The sequence below is a fragment of the Pleurodeles waltl genome, chromosome 4_2 (assembly GCF_031143425.1).
Source record: "Pleurodeles waltl isolate 20211129_DDA chromosome 4_2, aPleWal1.hap1.20221129, whole genome shotgun sequence".
Lineage (NCBI taxonomy): Eukaryota > Metazoa > Chordata > Amphibia > Caudata > Salamandridae > Pleurodeles > Pleurodeles waltl.
In genome coordinates this window covers 1066381362-1066401254 of record NC_090443.1, presented here as the reverse complement: position 1 = coordinate 1066401254, position 19893 = coordinate 1066381362, and the positions used below count along the sequence as shown (strand labels likewise).

At 49.7% G+C, this 19893-nt stretch overlaps 1 protein-coding gene across 3 annotated transcripts in view; it reads left to right on the top strand.

Annotated features, from left to right (window-relative positions):
• The window catches only part of LOC138293769 (uncharacterized), a 233411-nt gene that overhangs the window by 139714 nt on the left and 73804 nt on the right, over positions 1-19893 (top strand). The gene's annotated exons all lie outside the window — the stretch shown is intronic.

Sequence of the window (19893 nt, the reverse complement as noted above, 5' to 3'; positions counted from 1 at the left end):
ACAGTAATACAGTGAAAACACTACAAAAGGACACCACACCAGTTTTTAAAAAATGGCCAATATTTATCTATGTAAAACAAGACCAAAACAATAAAAATCTAACATACAGTGTTAAAGATATGAATTTTGCAAGATCTACTCAAAAATAAAGTTCCTTGAAGTCGATAGCTCCCCCTGGGGCTATCACGGCGTTGTGATCAACAAAACCAAGAGTTCAGGCCAACCGCAACATTGCGGGCCACCTACGGTGTCAGGAAGACCTGCAAAACAGTACCTTTGGAATTGCAGGGTGTCGTAATCCTCGTGGTGAGCTCTGGCGGGAGTCAGCGGGCCCTTGAAGTCACATGCATGCGGATCGAACTCTGGGCTGATGAAGTCAGGAGTGCTGCGTGGATGGCGACAGGGCTGTGGTGCAAAGTGGGACAATGCGATGTGCGGTGGCCACATCTCACGGTGCAGGCAGCAGCTCAGTGATGGCGTCCAGTGGCGTCGGTGAGACCAGGACTGCTGTGTGAAGCAGGGCAGTGTGACGTGCGGTGTCACCAGGTCAGGGTGCAGGCAGTGTCGTTGTCCTTGCTGAAGCGCTGTTGTCGGTAGGCCCAAGCCAGCACTGCGGGATGGGACGGTGCTTTGTGACACTCATGAGCGGTGTCCATAGGCCATGGTGCAGGCAGGATGCCAGGTGATGACAGTAGAGTCGATGATGCTGGCGTCGGTGGACCGGGGCTGCGGTGTGGGACAGGACGGTGCTTTGTGAACCTCATGAGCGGTGTCCACAGGCCACAATGCAGGTAGTGGCGCCGGCCGTCTGCAGGAGCGGCGTCATCGGGGATGCCCAGGCTGCAGTGTGAGCAGGTGATGCTGGAGTGCGGGGCCTACAGGTTGCGGTGCTAACCGCGGCTCGGTGAAGTCATCCGATGATGGCGTCGGTGAGACCAGGGTCACGGTACGAAGCGGGGCAATGCGATTCCGTGCTGCGTTGGCAGGTAACGGTGCAGGCCAGCGGTGTCGTTGACGGCGTCACAGTGGTTTCTCCTCATGAGCAGCATAAAACACACAGTTCCCAGTGCTGTAGGTCGAGGAAACTGAAGTCTTTGGTTTCCTTGAGACTTCCAACAGGAGGCAAGCTCTACTCTAAGCCCTTGGAGAACTTTCTCAAGCAGGACACACAGCAAAGTTCACCCTTTGCACTCTTTTCAGGCAGAAGCAGCAACTGCAGGCCAGTCCAGCAAAGCAACACAGCAAAGGGACAGTACTGTTCCTGCTCCAGCTCTTCGGCTCTTCTCCTTGGCAGAGTTTCCTCTTGATTCCAGAAAGATTCTAAAAGTCTGGGGTTTTGGGTCTTCTTCTTATACCCTGTTCTTCCTTTAAAGTTAGCAAACTTCAAAGCAAAGTCTCAAGTGTTTGCAAGATCCTTCCTTGTCCAGGCAAGGCCCCAGACGCACACCAGGGGATTGGAGACTGTATTGTGTGAGGGCAGGCACAGACCTTTCAGGTGTAAGCGACCACTCCTCCCTCCACTCTAGCACAGATGGTCCATCAGGATATACAGGCTACACCCCAGACCCCTTTTTGTTACTGTCTAGTGGGAATTCACAAAGCCCAACTGTCAAACTAACCCAGACGGGGAATCCGCAAACAGGCAGAGTCACAGAAAGGTTTAAGGAAGAAAATGCCTACTTTCTAAAAGTGATATTTTCAGTCAGACAATTTAAAAAATATCTTCACCAAAAGATGTATTTTTTGTTCAGATACCTTAAACTCCATATTCTTAGCTGCTCTCAAATGGAATGCATGCTTTAAGGATATTTAAAGGCAGCCTCCATGTTAACCTATGAGCGAGATAGGCCTTGCACAGAGAAAACCAAATTTGGCAGTATTTCACTGTTAGGACATTTAAAACACACTAGTATATGTCCTACCTTAAACATACACTACACCCTGTCTCTGAAAAGTTAGGTGAAATAGTTTGCTTACTTCTTATTCTTCTCCCTAACTTCCTCTATCACTATATCTTCTATTGAAGCTACCCCCAGGGTTGTAAAGACCAATTATGAAAATCTTAATTTCAAAAGTCAGAGGGGTCTCTGCTTAGAAAGAATCTTAGGGATTGGGAAGAACACCAATAAGGATTTCCTCTTGAATCTCCTCTTACAAGATGATCAGGAGCACTCTGATAGTCATGTAGAACCAGAGGGGGAATCCAAGCAGGTAGATTCAGGAGAGGGACTTGAAGATCCAGGGGAGGGTCCTTCCACAGATCTTTCCATTAACAGACCTGCTAGTGTAGCTGGTAGAGGGAAGGGGTCACACACAGGTAGGGCACCCTTCACACCTAGAGGCCAGGTAACTAGGGTTACACAGGTTGGGGAGAGATCTACCTCTGCCAATTCCCATGTCACCTCTGTTTCAGAGGTGTCCCACACATCCAACACATCCAACCCTGGGGAACAGTTCATAGATAGGGAACTCAGAAAGCTGAGGTTGGAGGAGGCTAGACTGAGGCTAAAACAGCAACAGTTGGCCTTAGATAGCAAATCCCTAGCTGTGGAAAGGGAAAGAGAGGGGTTGGTGTTAGTTCCCCATGGTGGCAGCAGCAACAACAGTAGTTTCAATAATTATGAGGTCAGGGAGAACTACATTAACTCCAGAAACTTGCACAAAATTGTTCCCCCTTATAAGGAGGGGGGTGATATCCAAAAGGGGTTTGCTGCACTTGAGAGAGCCTGTAAAGTTCAAAGGGTCCCTCATGGGCAGTGGGCTGCTATTCTTTGGTTGTCCTTCTCTGGTAAAGGGAGGGACAGACTCCTCACTGTTAAGGAGGAGGATGCAGACAACTACATTTTAAAAAATGCACTCATTGATGGTTTTGGGCTTACCACAGAGCAATACAGAATTAAGTTCAGGGAAACCAAGAAAGAATCACAAGCACAATGGCAAATTTCTGATGCACAAGAAGCATCTGAAACAGACCCACAAAATCATTGCAGTCTTTGTCCCACACTCTTGTCAGGATAACCCACCAGTCTTGCATCATTTTGCAAGCAGCTAGTACCCTCTCTAATAAACCTTTCTACATCCCTGTCCATGGCAGACTACCAGTATTGAATCATTCATTTTTGTTGTTAGATATCATAACTAAACGTCCTTCATGGCTCAGCTCTAACAGACTGAACTCTGCTGTAGATCTGCAATTCACACCACAAATTGTTTTCCCTCGACCACCCTTCTCTAGTGAAATGAATCCCTTTCACTAAAATAGGGTCTTCATCTAATTTCTTTCTACTATCATCCTCACTTGTCTCATGTTCCACGTCTTCCTGCCCTCAGGGCAGTCGCGGTTTTTGCTCCTCTCTCCTGCAATGTGTTTAACCTTAAAATGATGTTCCAAAAGTTTCCAGCTTAACTTTGCCAACCTGGAAGTAGCCTTGCTGGTATTCACATTGTTATCATTCAAAAGAGGTACAAGAGGTTTATGATCAGTTCATATATTGAAGTTGGTCCCTGTTGGGCCTGGCACTCTCTGCAGGGTCATCCCTAAACTTTCTGCTTTTTCCCCTCCACTTTCTGCGAAATTCCTTTTTGTTTGCCTCTCTGTGCACTTTACCATTGCCACCCAGTGCTAAAGTGGTTGTGCTCTCTCCTCTAAACATGGTTGTATTGGTTTACACCACTTTGGCGTGTTTAATTTACTTACAAATTCTTTGTAGATTTTTGCTCCAGCAAGAGTCGTTATCATTAAATCTATTTTGGATAATGGATGCCCATTGATCTTAAGTAACTCTGTTAAGGCTCCTCAAATCTACCCACATTCTGAGTCTATTGATCTTTTTAAATGACTAAGACGTACAACGTACAGGCTGTAGGTTAAATCACCCCTTCAATACACTGTTTTTTCAACAGATTTCTTATCTCACATTCTTGTGCTGAACAGCTCACATATCTATTTGTGCCTTACTAGCACACTCCCTAGCTTGATCTTAATGGTATGTTAAAAAATGGTCAGTCTTTCAATTTCTTCTTGAAAAGTATCCTTATTCTGCTCTTATATCCTATGCAGATCTACTCAAACATTCATTTAATCATCTGGCCAAAACACTTGTTGACCAGAACGTGGGCTAAAAACAATCCTTCAGCATCCTTGGTGAGGCCAGCATAGGATGTCTGGACCTTCTACAAATCGATTCTAGTACCATTATACCTTGCTACCCCGCAGCTTTATATCCAGAGCCACAGATCCCATTTCAATCCTCCTTCTACTGAATCATGTGAAATGATAGTGATCTTGGATCCTGAGTCAGTCGAGAGAGGAATAGGCGCCCCTCCTACACTTAAGTTCTCAGCAGGATCCTTAGCCAATGGTACAACTTTCTTGTGCGCTCTCTCATACACACCATGCTATGTAGCCTGTTGGGCAACCCCTTGTCCTTCTCTCCACCACCACCATATTGAAACGTCTTCTTTCCAGTACTATTCCTGCATACCCTACCAAAAGTCCCTAACAATTCACCATTAACACAATCTTTCCTTATAGGAAGACACTGGTTTGATTAATCAACATGGAATTTAGATTAATATCTGAAACATTAATGGGAACAGCACCAACACCCACCAACCCTGGGATTCATCCTGGACTTATCACTTTCAGTGACCCAGCAAGTCAACACAATCTCCTCCTCCTACTTCAACACCCTCCGGATGCTTTGGAAGATCTATAAATGGATCCCTACTGGAACCAGGACAGTCACCCAAGCCCTTGTAAGCAGCAGACTGGACTACGGCACCTCCCTCTACACAGGGACCACGGCCAAGCTCCAGAAAAGACTGCAACGCATACAGAACGCCTCCGCACTCCTCATCTTGGACATCCCCTGCCACAGCCACATCACAGCCCACCTGAGAGACCTGCACTGGCTCCCCATCAACAAGAGAATCACATTCAAACTCCTCAACTCCTCACCCACGGTCACAAGGCACTGCACAACACCGGACCAGAATACCGCAACAGACGGCTCTCCTTCTACACCCCGACCCGACAGCTTTGCTCCACTGACCTTGCCCTCGACACTGTCCAACGCATCCACAGAACTACCACCGGCGGCAGATCGTACTCCCATCTTGCTGCCAAGGCATGGAACACTCTTCCCACCCACCTGCGACAGACACACGCCTGCTTACTTTCAGGAGACACCTCAAGACTTGGCTTTTTGAGCAGTAGCAGCCCCCCCAACCCAGCGCCCTGAGACCCTCATGGTGAATAGTGCGCTTTACAAATGCTTTGATTGATTGATCCATATTGAAAAATGTTCTCCTTGTAGGTAGTGATTTTGCCCCAACTTTACCAGATTTTACAATGTAGGAGGCTGACTCAGTATATGGTGTACTCCTATAGGTGAAGCACTCTGTATTGAGTACAGGCAACCCTTGTTGATAGTGTAGGCGGCTCTAGATAACCAGACCTCTCATAGGGGTAGCAGTGGAGAGCAGCTAAGGCTTATCCAGGAGGGTGTAAAGCACTTGCACAGGCCAGTTAGTGAAGTACACACAGTAAAGAACCACACAGGTGTTTAAAAAATATGTAATATTCATTATAACACACACTCTAGAACTAACTTTAGTATTTCTCCTAACTGGAGATCTGGTCATACACAAATATACTTAGTAACAGGTAAGTAAACGCATTAAATAACATTGCCCCCTATGGGGGGGGGGCAAACCATATATAAAAAAAATGGAATGTGAAAAACATACCCAACCCACACTTCCACCCAAGAACCCTTAGGACTGGGGAAGTACTAACACCCCAAAGGTAAGTAGGTAGGCTTCCCCAGGTGTCCTGTGTGCAGAGTGGAATTCTCAGATTAGCGTCCATAGGATAACATGGGTGTAGGAAGGGAGCCTCTTTCTAGCCTTGTTACCCCTACTTTAATCCTGTTTGTGAGTATATGTGTATTTACTGTCTCACTGGGATCCTGCTAGCCAGGACCCCAGTGCTCATAGTGGAAATCCTATTTGCCAGTGTGTTTGATATGTGTCACTGGGATCCTGCTAACTAGGACCCCAGTGCTCATAGTTTGTAGCCTATATGTGTTCCCTGTGTGGTGCCTAACTGTATCACTGAGGCTCTGCTAACCAGAACCTCAGCATTTATGCTCTCTCTCCTTTTAAAATTGTCACTGCAGGCTAGTGACCATTTTCACCAATTCTGATTGGCACATTGGAACACCCTTATACTTCCCTGGTAAATGGTACCTAGGCACCCAGGGTTTTGGGGTTCCAGGAGATCCCTATGGGCTGCAGCATTACTTTTGCCACCCATAGGGAGCTCAGACAATTCTTACACAGGACTGCCACTGCAGTCTGAGTGAAATAACGCCCACTTTATTTCACAGCCATTTTACACTGCACTTAAGGAACTTATAAGTCAACTATATGTCTAACCCTCACTTGGTGAAGGTTAGGTGCAAAGTTACTAAGTGTGAGGGCACCCTGACACTAGCCAAGGTGCCCCCACATTGTTCAGGGCAATTTTACCGGACTTTGTGAGTGCGGGGACACCATTACACGTGTGAACTACATATAGGTCAATACCTATATGTAGCTTCACAATGGTAACTCCGAACATGGCCATGTAACATGTCTAAGATCATGGAATTGTCCCCCCAAGCCAAATCTGGTATGGGGTGCCAATCCCATGCATCCCCGGGTCTCCAGCATGGACCCCGGGTACTGCCAAACTAGCTCTCTGGGGTTTTCACTGCAGCTACCGCTGCTGCAAACCCACAGACAGCATTCTGCCCTCTTGGGGTCTGGGCAGCCCAATCCCAGGAAGGCAGAACAAAGGATTTCCTCTGAGAGAGGGTGTTACACCCTCTCCCTTTGATAATAGGTGTTAAGGGCTGGGGAGGAGTAGCCTCCCCCAGCCTCTGGAAATGCTTGAAAGGCACAGATGGTGACCTCTTTGCATAAGCCAGTCTACACCGGTTCAGGGATCCCCCAACCCCTGCTCTGGCGTGAAACTGGAGAAAGGAAAGGGGCGTGACCACTCCCCTGTCCATCACCACCCCAGCGGTGGTGCCCAGAGCTCCTCCAGTGTGTCCCAGACCTCTGCCATTTTGAATACAGAAGTGTGAGGGCACAATGGAGGCCTCTGGGTGGCCAGTGCCAGCAGGTGACGTCAGAGACCCCTCCTGATAGGTGCTTACCTGGTTAGGTGGCCAAGCCTCCTCTGAAGGCTATTTAGTGTCTCTCCTGTGGGTTTCTCTTCAGATAACGAATACAAGAGCTCACCAGAGTTCCTCTGCATCTCTCTCTTCAGCTTCTGCCAAGGATTGACCGCTGACTGCTCCAGGATGCTTGCAGAACTGCAACAAAGTAGCAAGACGACTACCAGCAACATTGTAGCGCCTAATCCTGCCGACTTGCTCGACTGTTTCCTGGTGGTGCATGCTCTGAGGGCTGTCTGCCTTCACCCTGCACTGAAAGCCAAGAAGAAATCTCCTGTGGGTCGACGGAATCTTCCCCCTGCTAACGCAGGCACCAAACTTCTGCATCACCGGTCCTCTGGGTCCCCTCTGATCCTGACGAGGTGGTCCCTGGAACACAGGAGCTGGGTCCAAGTGTCTTCGACAGTCCAGTGGCCCTTCAGTCCAAATTTGGTGGAGGTAAGTCCTTGCCTCCCCACGCCTGACAGTAATCCTGTGTACTGCATGATCTGGAGCTGCTCCGGCTTCTGTGCACTTTTCCAAGGATTCCTTTGTGCACAGCCTAGCCTGGATCCCCAGCACTCCATCCTGTATTGCCCAACTCGCTGAGTTGGACTGCGACGTCGTGGGACCCTCCTTTGTGACTCTCAGTCGACCGTTGTCCTCAGATCTTCTAAGTGCCTGTTCCGGTACTCCTGCAGGTGCTACCTGCTTCTGTGGGGGCTCTCTGAGTTGCTGAGCGCCCCCTCTGTCTCCTCCTCCAAGGGGCGACATCCTGGTCCTTCCTGGTCCCAGCAGCACCCAAAATCCTCAACCGCGATTCTTGCAGCTAGCAAGGCTTGTTTGCGGTCTTTCTGCGTGGAAACAACTCTGCATCCTCCAGCACGCCATGGGACATCTTCTGACCAAAGGAGAAGTTCCTGGCACCTTCTGTTGTTGCAGCATCTTCGGCTTCTTCCACTCAGAGGCAGCCCTTTTGCACCTTTATCCGGGGTTTAGTGGGCTCCTGCCCCCCCTGGACACTTGCGTGGCTCTTGGACTTGATCCCCTTCCTTTAAAGGTCCTCAGGTCCAGGAATCCGCCTTCAGTGATTTGCTTGTGGTTCTGGTTCTTGCAGAATCCCCTATCTCGACTATTCTGTCTTTCTGGGGTAGTAGGGTAACTTTACTCCTTCTTTTCAGAATCTGTAGGAGGCTGGCCTGGCTTGTAGCAGGTACCAAAGGTACTTACACCTTGTGCCAGGTCCAGTTATTCCTTATTAGTAGAATAAAGGTGTTTCTAGTAGCTTAGGCTGATAGAAGGTAGCTATGGCAAAGCAGCTTAGGCTGAACCAGGAGACATGCAAAGCTCCTACTATACCACTTATATCATATGCACAATATAATAAGAAAACACAATACACAGAGTTACTAAAAATAAAGGTACTTTATTTTTATGACAATATGCCACAAGTATCTCAGTGAGTACCCTCAGTAAGAAGGTAAGTAATATACACAAGTTATATGTACCCAAACCCAAAATAGGTAAGTAATAGTCAGAAAAGTAATGCAAACAGTGTAGAATTACAATAGGTTGCAATAGGTTAACATAGGTCTACGGGCAACACAAACCATATACTCCAAAAGTGGAATGCGAATCACGAATGGACCCCAGACCTATGGGAGCTTGTAGAGGGTCGCTGGGATTGTAAGAAACCAGTCAGGGTGTCCAAGATACCCCACCCCAAGACCCTGAAAAGCAGGAGTAAAGTACACCTACTACCACAAAAGAGCACAATAGTCGTGATATGGGGATTCTGCAAGAACAACAAACACCAGCAGTGCACTGACAACAGATTTCCGGACCTGTGGACCTGCAAGGCAAGGGGACCAAGTCCAATAGTCGCGACAGTGTCCAGGGGGGGCAGGAGCCCAGGAAACCCCGGATGAAGGTGCAAGGAAGCTGCCTACGGTTGGAAGAAGCTTGGAGTTCTGCAGGAAAGAAGAGGACTAGGGACTTCTCCTTTGGAAGACGGATGTCCCACGTCGCGATGAAGCTAGCAGAGGTGTTCCCACGCAGAAAGAGCGCAAACAAGCCTTGTTAGCGGCAAGGGTCGCGGTAGAGGTTTTTGGGTGCTGCTGAGGACCAGGAAGGACCAGGTTGTCTCCCCTTGGAGGAGGAGACAGAGGGGGCGCTCAGCAACTCAGAGAGCCCTCACAGAAGCAGGCAGCACTCGCAGGAGTACCCCAACAGGCACTTAGAAGATTAGTGAACCGGAGTCCACGCGAAGTTACAAAAGAGGGTCCCATGACGTCGGAGGCCAACTCAGAAAGTTGTGCACTGCAGGACAGAGTGCTGGGGACCCAGGCTAGGCTGTGCACAAAGAAAACCCTGGAAGAGTGCACAGAAGCTGTAGCAGCTGCAAATCACGCAGTACGCAGCTTTGCAGTCTAGCGTGGGGAGGCAAGGACCTACCTCCACCAAACTTGGACTGAAGCGTCACTGGACTGTGGGAGTCACTTGGACAGAGTTGCTGTGTTCCAGGGACCACGCTCGTCAGGATGAGAGGGGACCCAGAGGACCGGTGATGCAGTCTTTTGGTACCTGCGTTAGCAGGGGGAACATTCCCTCGACCCATGGGAGATTTCTTCAGAGCTTCTGGTGCAGGGTGAAGGCAGGCTACCCCCAGAGCATGCACCACCTAGGAACAGTTGAGAAAGCCGACAGGATTAGGCTCTACAATGTTGCTGGTAGTAGTCTTGCTACTTTGTTGCGGTTTTGCAGGCGTCCTGGAGCAGTCAACGGGCGATCCTTGGTAGAAGTCGAAGAGGGAGATGCAGAGGAACTCTGGTGAGCTCTTGCATTCGTTATCTGAAGAATTCCCCAAAGCAGAGACCCTAAATAGCCAGAAAAGGAGGTTTGGCTACCAAGGACGGAGGATTGGCTACCAAGAGAGGTAAGAGCTTATCAAAGGGAGTCTCTGACGTCACCTGCTGGCACTGGTCACTCAGAGCAGTCCAGTGTGCCCCCAACACCTCTGTTTCCAAGATGGCAGAGGTCTGGGACAAACTGGAGGAGCTCTGGGCACCTCCCCTGGAAGGTACTGGTCAGGGAAGTGGTCACTCCCCTTTCCTTTGTCCAGATTCGCACCATGACAGGACTGGGGGATCCCTGAACCGATGTAGACTGGCTTATGCAGAGAGGGCACCATCTGTGCCCATCAAAGCAATTCTAGAGAATGGGGGAGTCTAATCCTCCCCAGCCCTTCACACTTATTTCCAAAGGGAGAGGGTGTAACACCCTCTCTCAGAGGAAATCCTTTGTTCTGTCTTCCTGGGACCAGGCTGCCCAGGCCCCAGGGGGGCAGAAACCTGTCTGAGGGGTTGGCAGCAGCTGCAGTGGAGACCCTGGAAAGGCAGTTTGGCAGTACCCGGATTCTGTGCTAGAGACCTGAGTATGCATGGAATTGTACCCCCAATACCAGAATGGTATTGGGGGGACAATTCCATGATCCTAGACATGTTACATGGCCATGTTCGGAGTTATCATTGTGACGCTACATATAGGTAGTGACCTAAATGTAGTGCGCATGTGTAACGGTGTGTCCCCGCACTCACAAAATTCAGGGAATTTGCCCTGAACAATGTGGGGGTACCTTGGCTAGTGCCAGGGTGCCCACACACTAAGTAACTTGGCACCTAACCTTCACCAAGTGAGGGTTAGACATATAGGTGACTTATAAGTTACTTATGTGCAGTGAAAAAATGGCTGTGAAATAACGTGGACGTTATTTCACTCAGGCTGCAGTGGCAGTCCTGTGTAAGAATTGTCTGAGCTCCCTATGGGTGGCAAAAGAAATGCTGCAGGCCATAGGGATCTCCTGGAACCCTAATACCCTGGGTACCTAGGTTCCATATACTAGGGAATTATAAGGGTGTTCCAGTGTGCCAATGAGAATTGGTAAAATTAGTCACTAGCCTGCAGTGACAATTTTAAAAGCAGAGAGTGCATAAACACTGAGGTTCTGGTTAGCAGAGCCTCAGTGATACAGTTAGGCTTCACATCGGGAATACACACAAGGCATACATTATGAGCACTGGGGTCCTGTCTAGCAGGATCCCAGTGACATAGGCAAAACAAACATACATACAGTGAATATGGGAGTAACATGCCAGGCAAGATGGTACTTTCCTACAGGTATCTTGGACACCCTTATTGTTTTCTTACACTCCCATCGACCCTCTACACACTACACTAGGCCTGGGGTCCATTCGTGGTTCGCATTCCACTTTTGGAGTATATGGTTTGTGTTGCCCCTAGGACTATTGTCTCCTATTGTATCCTATTGTGTTGTACAGTGTTTGCACTGCTTTTCTAACTGTTTACTTACCTGATTTTGTTTTTTGTGTATATTTTGTGTATTTTACTTACCTCCTAAGGGAGTATATTGCGTATTGGGGGTCATTTCGACCTCAGCGGTCTTTTCACAAGACTGCAGAGTGACCGCCGTGCTGAAGACCGCCAGTGGTGGCGGTTTTCCGCTCAGCATATTATGACTGCTGGCAGCGCTCCGTCCTTTTCTGGACGGAGAGCCACCAGCAGCCATACTGGCGGGCGGCGGGGAAGTGGAGGTTGCTCCACCTCCACTGCCACGTCAACAGAACACCGCCCACCGAATCACGTTCTGTGATTCGGCGTTGCGGTGTTCTGTTGACGGTGTGCTGGCGGTGAAGTAGCCCCCATGGATCCCGTCCCCTCCCGGAAGATCAACGGACAAGGTAAGTTGATCGTCCGTTAGGGGAGGGGGGTGGAGGGGTGTTGTGTGATGTGTGGGTGCATGGGGGTGTCTGTGTGAGTATGTAGATGGGGTGTGTGGGTGCGTGTATGCATGCGGGGTGTAGTGTGAATGGAAATGTGTGCATGTCTGTATGTATGGATGTGTGCGTGTATGTCTGAATGAGGGTGTGCGTGTATGACTGTGTGTGTGTCTGTTGGCATGTTTGTTCGTGTGTGTGTGCGGAAATGTGTGTTGGAGGTGTCTGCATGCGTGTCGGGTGTGTCTGTGTTGTGATGTCGGGGGTAGGGGTGGGGAGGGGGGTCCTGCCACCTTTGTGGGTGGCAGGGGGGTGGAGGATGTTAGGGACGGATTCAGGGGAGGGGGTGGGGGGTGGCGGAGACCCCTATAAGTGCCAGGGAAGGAATTTCCTGGCACTGATAGTGCTTACCGCCATGGATTTCATGGCGGTTCCAAACACCATGAAATCCATGACGGTAAGCCGGGTCATGATACCGCCAGCGGTCTTGTAACGGCCGCCGGGCTGGAGACCCAAGTCTCCAGCCCAGTGGTCGTCTCCGCCATGGCGGTCTGATCGGAGAAGTGGCGGATGACCACTGCGGTAACCACCATGGTCATAATTCCAATTTTTTTACCGCCAGCCTGTTGGCGGTAAAATCGCCACTTTTCCGTCAACCGCCAGGGTCGTAATGACCCCCATTGTCACTAAAATAAAGTACCTTTCTTTTTAGTAACTCTTGAGTATTGTGTTTCTTGTGATACCGCCGCCCGCCGAAGTTCCCCCACCAAAATACCGCTCCGCGGTCTAAAGACCGCTGAGGGTATTTTGGGATTTGCCCTGGGCTGGCGGGCGGCCGCCAAAAGGCCGCCCGCCAGCCCAGGGCAAATCAACCTTCCCACGAGGACGCCGGCTCAGAATTGAGCCGGCGTAGTGGGAAGGTGCGACGGGTGCAGTGGCACCCGTTGCGTATTTCAGTGTCTGCATAGCAGACACTGAAATACTTTGTGGGGCCCTCTTACGGGGGCCCCTGCAGTGCCCTTGCCATGGGCATGGGCACTGCAGGGGCCCCCAGGGGCCCCGCGGCACCCCCTACCGCCATCCTGTTCCTGGCGGGAGGGGGTGTCAGAATCCCCATGGCGGCGGAGCGCGCTCCGCCACCATGGAGGATTCTCAAGGGCAGCGGAAAGTCGGCGGTACACCGCCGAATTTCCGTTTCTGGCCGCGGCTGAACCGCCGCGGTCAGAATGCCCAGCGGTGCACCGCCGTTAGAATGACCACCATAGTGCTGTATGATATAAGTGGTATAGTAGGAGCTTTGCATGTCTCCTAGTTCAGCCTAAGCTGCTCGGCTATAGCTACCTCTATCAGCCTAAGTTGCTAGAACACTACTAATCTACTAATAAGGGATAACTGGACCTGGCACAAGGTGTAAGTACCATCAGCTACCCACTATTAGCCAAGCCAGCCTCCTACAATGGGAAGTCGCGGTTGGAGTTTTTTTGTGTTTTAGGACCCTTCCCAGAGGACCCAGAGGAAACCCACTGGGAGAAGGGAGGTTAGATGGTACCCCCCCGTGGATGCCCAGAACAATGGAGTGCGTACACCAGTGAGTCCAGGTGCATAGGGGAGAAATTTTGTCGGAACGTCCCGCTGAAGTCATTGGGGACCTCATTTGTCCAGATTTGGTTGTGTGCCGTGGACCAGATAGGTGGAACCCAGCCATGGATTCCAGAGGAACAGCACCTAAGGAGAGAGGCGACAGAGTCCAAACCACCCACTGGTGCCTAAGCGGTGCAGGAAGGCAATACCCACCTTTCTTGGAACGTAGTTTGCAGGAGTTTTGGGGACCAGCAAGGTCCAGATAACCCAACTTTGGCTGGTAGGTCAGGGCCAGCCTCGGCAGTCAGGCGAGCCAGCAAGAATTGGGGAGCCCCCCAGCAGGGTCCTCTGGCAGCAGGCACAGGGAGTAAAGGGGTCCCTCAACAGCTCAGCAAAGAGGGATGTCCACACCTCAGGAGTTGCAGAGAGGACGTCGTTCTTGGAGTTGGAGAGTGCTGGAGGCCGGGGATTCTTGGAGCTAGGAAGTCTTCGGACTGAAGAGCCAAAAAGCCTTTGCAATGACAACAGACGCAGTGCACAGGCGTTCCAGCCAAGCAGCTCCAGCAGGGGACCACAAACTTCCCTGTAGCAAGGAAGATAGGTCAAACCTCTGGAGAGCCACAGAGCCACCACCTGTGTTGCAGGGCCTTGGAGAGTTTGTGGGACAGCAGGATCCACAAGCCGGTTGTTGTTGAGGTGCCTGCGGATGCAGGGGTGTGACTCCTTCACTCCAAGGGAGATTCTTTCTTGCCTTCCTAAGTGCAAGCAGAGTCCCAGTGACTCTGGAGGGTGCATGACCACGGGGTTGTAGAAGTCTTTGCTGAAAGAAGAAACAAAGTTGCAGCAGGAGCCCTCCTGGTTACAAGTTTGCTCTTGGTTCCTGAAGTACAGCAGTGGTTACGGTGACCAAGTTGCAGAAATGTCTTACAGAGGAGACTTGCAGATGGTTCCTGAAGCCTTGCAGCCAATCTGGGGACCCACCTTCGGGGGAGCCCTTAAGTAACCCCAAAAGGGGGTTGGACACTATCTGCAGTGACCCAACTATCTTCTTGCTACTTTGTTGCAGTTTTGCAGGCGTCCTGGAGCAGTCAGTTGTCGATCCTTGGCAGAAGTCGAAGAGAGAGGTGCAGAGGAACTCTGGTGAATTCTTGCAAGTCGTTATCTGAGGAAATGCCCACAGGAGAGACCCTAAATAGCCCTCAGAGGAGGTTTGGCCACCTAGTCAGTTAAGCACCTATCAGGAGGGGTCTCTGACATCACCTTCTGGCACTGGCCACTTAGAGGCCTTCAGAGTGCCCTCATACCTCTGGATCCAAGATGGCAGAGGCCTGGGACAGACTGGAGGAGCTCTGGGCACCACCCTTGGGGTGGTGATGGACAGGGGAGTAGTCACTCCCCTTTCCTTTGTCCAGTTTCGCGCCAGAGCAGGGACTGAGGGTTCCCTGAACCGGTGTAGACTGGCTTATGCAAGGAGGGCACCATCTGTGCTTTTCAAAGCATTTCCAGAGGCTGGGGGAGGATACCCCTCCCAAGCCTTTAACACCTATTTCCAAAGGGGGAGGGTGTAACACCTTCTCACAGAGGAAATTCTTTGTTCTGCCTTCCTGGGGCTGGGATGCCCAGACCCCAGGACGACAGAACCCTGCCTGTGGGGTGGCAGCATCAGTAGCTGCAGAGAAAACCCCAGAGAGCTAGTTTGGCAGTACTCTGGGTCAATAGTGGAGCCCCAGGGATGCATGGGATTGGCACCCCAATACCAGATTTGGCATGGGGGGACAATTCCATGATCCTAGACATGTTACATGGCCATGTTCGGAGTTACCATTGTGAAGCTACATGTAGGTATTGACCTATATGTAGTGCACACGTGTAATGGTGTCTCCGCACTCCCAAAGTCCGGGGAAATGGCCCTGAACTATGTGAGGACACCTTTGCTAGAGGAAGGGTGCCCTCACACTTAGTAACTTTGCACCTCACCTTCAGCAAGTGAAGGCTAGTCATATAGGTGACTTATAAGTTACTTAAGTGCAGTAAAAATGGCTGTGAAATAACGTGTGCGTTATTTCACTCAGGCTGCAGTGGCACTCCTGTGTAAGATTTGTCGGAGCTCTCTATGGGTGGCAAAACAAATGCTGCAGCCCATAGGGATCTCTTGGAACCCCAATACCCTGGGTACCTAGGCACCATATACTAGGGAATTATAAAGGTGTTCCAATGTGCCAATAAGAATTGGTAAATATGGTCACTAGCCTATAGTGACATTTGTAAAGGCAGAGAGAGCATAAGCATTGAGGTTCTGGTTGGCAGAGCCTCAGTGACACAGTTAGTCACTACACAGGTACACACATTCAGGCCACAAACTATGAGCACTGGGGTCCTGGCTAGCAGGATCCCAGTGAGACAGGTAAAAAACAAACTAACATATATGTAGAAATGGGGGTAATTTTGGGGGAGGCTACACCTCCCCCAAAAGAATGGACAATAAGGCTAACTTTGCCCAGATGAGTCTTCATTGTTTAAGTGGAAATATCTGGAGAGTCCATCTGCATTGGAGTGGGTTCTCCCAGGTCTATGTTCCACTGTATAATCCATTCCCTGTAGGGAGATTGACCACCTCAACAATTTAGGGTTTTCACCTTTTATTTATTTAAGCCATAATAGAGGTTTGTGGTCTGTCTAAACAATAAAGTGAGTACCAAACAGGTATGGTCTCAACTTTTTCAGGGCCCAGACCACAGCAAAGGCCTCCCTCTCTATGGCAGACTAATGCTTTTTTCTAGGGGTCAACCTCCTTCTAATAAAAGCAACAGGTTGATCCTGGCCCTCAGTGGTAAGTCGTGATAGAACTGCCCCTACCCCTAATTCAGAAGCATCAGTCTGGACTATGATTTTTTTGGAATAACAAGGGCTTTTTAGGACAGGTGCAGAGCACGTGGCCTGTTTGAGCCCATCAAAAGCCTTTTGACAGCTGGCTGTCCATAATACCTTTTTTAGGCATCTTTTCGGATGTGAGGTCATGAAGAGAGGCAGCTGTGGTACGATAGTTCTTAATGAACCTCCTATAGTACCCTGTGAGGCCTAAGAAGGCTCGCACTTGGGTTTGAGTTGTAGGGGGAGCCCCTTCCATAATGGTTTGGATCGTCCCCTGCAGTGGTACAATCTGTTCCCCACCTACCAGGTGGCCCAGATAAACCACTTTCCCCTGCCCTATCTGGCACTTTGAAGCCTTGATAGTGAGGCCTGCCTTTTGCAGGGCCTCCAAAACTTTCCACAGGTGGACCAGGTGGTCATCCCAGTTGGAGCTAAAGACAGCTCTATCATCAGATATGCTGCACTAAAGGCTTCCAATCCCTGGAGGACTGTATTCACCAACCTCTAAAAAGTGGCAGGTGCATTTTTCAATCCAAAGGGCATAACAGCGAACTGATAGTGCCCTCCAATGATTGAAAATGCAGTTTTAGGTTTAGCATCTTCTGGCAACTTAATCTGCCAATACTCTGCAGTTAAGTCAAAAGTGCTTAGATATTTGGCAGAAGCCAGTGTATCTTTCAGCTCATCTGCCCTGGGTATAGGGTGAGCATCAGTTTTGGTTACTTGATTGAGACCTCTATAGTCTCCACAAAACCTCATTTCCTTTTTACCATCTTTACTGTGTGGTTTGGGGACAAGCACCATTGGGCTAGCCCTGGGACTTTCAGAAGGTTCAATCACTCCCAGATCTAACATTTTCTGTACCTCTTGTTTAATGCAGTCTCTGACATGGTCAGGGTACCTTTAAATCTTACTTTTGACAGGTAGACTGTCTCCAGTGTCGATTATCTGCTCACACCAGGTAGTTGTACCTGGGATCAGTGGGAAGAGGTCAGAGAACTGATCTAAGAGATGTATGCAGTTGTGCTTCTGTTCAGCAGTAAGCACAACTCCCTCCACTAAGCCATCAGCTTCAGTGGTGGAGAAGAGGTCAGGGATAGGGTCACTCTCTTCTTCCTGCCCTTCATCAGTGGCTATGAGCAGGGTTAAGTCAGCCCTGTTATAATAAGGTTTCAGGCGATTGACATGAAGCACCCTAAGAGGACTTCTGGCAGTGGCCAGGTCTACCAAATAGGTGACCTCACCTTTTTTCTCCACAATCAGAAGGGGTCCACTCCATTTTCCCTGGAGTGCTCTTGGGGCAACGAGCTCCAATACCCACACCTTTTGTCCTGGGTGGTACTGAGTCAGGACAGTTTCTGGTCATGCCATTTCTTTTGGAGCTCTTGGCTGGCCTGGAGGTTTTTACTGGCCTTTTTCGTGTACTCTGCCATTGTAGATCTTAGGCCAAGTACATAATCCGCAATGTCTTGCTTGGGAGCTTTTAATGGTTGTTCCCAACCCTCCTTTACAAGAGCAAGGGGACCTCTTACAGGGTGCTCAAAGAGGAGTTCAAAGGGGCTAAAGCCCACTCCTTTTTGGGATACCTGCCTATAAGCAAAAAGGAGGCATGGCAACATGACATCCCATCTCCTCCTGAGTTTTTCAGGGAGTCCCATGATTATGCCTTTGAGAGTTTTATTAAACCTCTCAACCACACCATTTGTCTGTGGGTGATAAGGAGTAGCGAACTTGTAAGTTACACCACACTCCTTCCACATAGCTTTGAGGTATGCAGACATGAAGTTAATACCTCTGTCTGACACTACTTCCTTAGGGAAACCCACTCTGGAAAATATTCCCAGGAGGGCTTTTGCCACTGCAGGAGCTGTAGTGGTCCTTAAGGGTATAGCTTCTAGATACCTAGTGGCATGGTCCACTACCACAAGGATACACCTATTGCCTGAAGCTGTTGGTGGGTCAAGGGGGGCAACTATGTCAACCCCTACCCTTTCAAAGGGCACCCCAACAACTTTAAGTGGAATTAAGGGGGCCTTAGGTGTGCTACCACTCTTGCAACTGGGTTGGCAGGTCACACAGGAGTGACAAAACTCCTTGGTGTCCTCTGACATATAAGGCCTTTGAAACAATGGAACAAGTCTGTCCCACATTTTGCTCTGGCCCAAATTCCCAGCCAAAGGAATATCATGAGCCAAAGTGAGAAGAAACTCCCTATACTGCAATAGGATGACCAATCTCCTGGCAGCTCCAGGTTTAGGGTCCCTTGACTCAGTGTACAGGTGGTTCCCCATAGACTTTGGGCCTGATTACAACTTTGTCGGAGGGTGTTAATCCGTCCCAAATGTGACAGGTATCCTGCCCACCGTATTACGAGTTCCATAGGATATAATGGACTCGTAATACGGCGGGTGTTATGCCCTTCACATTTGGGACGGATTAACACCCTCCGCCAAAGTTGTAATTAGGCCCTTTATGGCTATCAGTGATATCCCCATTCTGCTGTTTGACAGCTTGCTGTCTTAAACCCTATAGTGTGGGACAGGTCTGCTGTGCCACACTCAACTCTTCCCTAGCAGGACACCCTGCACCCAAAAGCTCAGCAGTATCTGCTGCCAGCTCCTCTGGTGTAGGTTCTGCACAGGAAGAGGATTCCTCTTCCTCAAAAGGGGAATCTTCTGGAAGGGAGGGGTAGTAGGCAAGGGTTTACCCTTTCTACCCCCAGCTTTTGGGAGCACTTGGTCCATTTTTCCATGATCCAAGTTTCCCTGTCCTCCTTGCTTCTGGGCCTGAGCCCTTGTGAGAGCAAATATATGCCCTGGAATGCCCAGCATTGCTGCATGAGCCTCCAACTCCACTTCAGCCAAAGCTGATGTCTCCAAATCATTGCCTAGTAAGCAGTCTACAGGTAAATCAGCGGCTACCACAACTTTCTTAGGACCAGTGACCCCCCAGTTGAGATTCACAACAGCCATGGCGTGGCTAAGAGTGTTATTATGAGCATCAGTCATTTGGTACTGCTGACCAGCTAGGTGTTCTTCAGGGGCAACCAGTTTCTCAATCACCACAGTGACACGGGCTCCTGTATCCCGGTAGGCCTCAACCTCAATGGCATTTATTAGGGGTAGTTGCTTGTACCTACCCATATTAAGAGGACAAGCAACCAAGGTGGCAAAGTCAGTACCACCATCAGAGACTAAAACAGCCTCTGTGGTCTTCCTAACAAGACCAACCCCAACTACATTAACAGTGGTGAGCCCAGCTACACCCTTTGATTGGCTATTTGTAGTGTTCTTCCCACCACCACTGCTATTACTAGGGGCACTAGAGGACGCAGCTGGGGTTGTGGTTGTGGGAGCCTTGGTGTTTTTCGTTGGACAAGTGGAATCACTTGCCCAATGGCCTTTACTTTTACATAAATAACAACATGGCTTCTTTTGATTGTT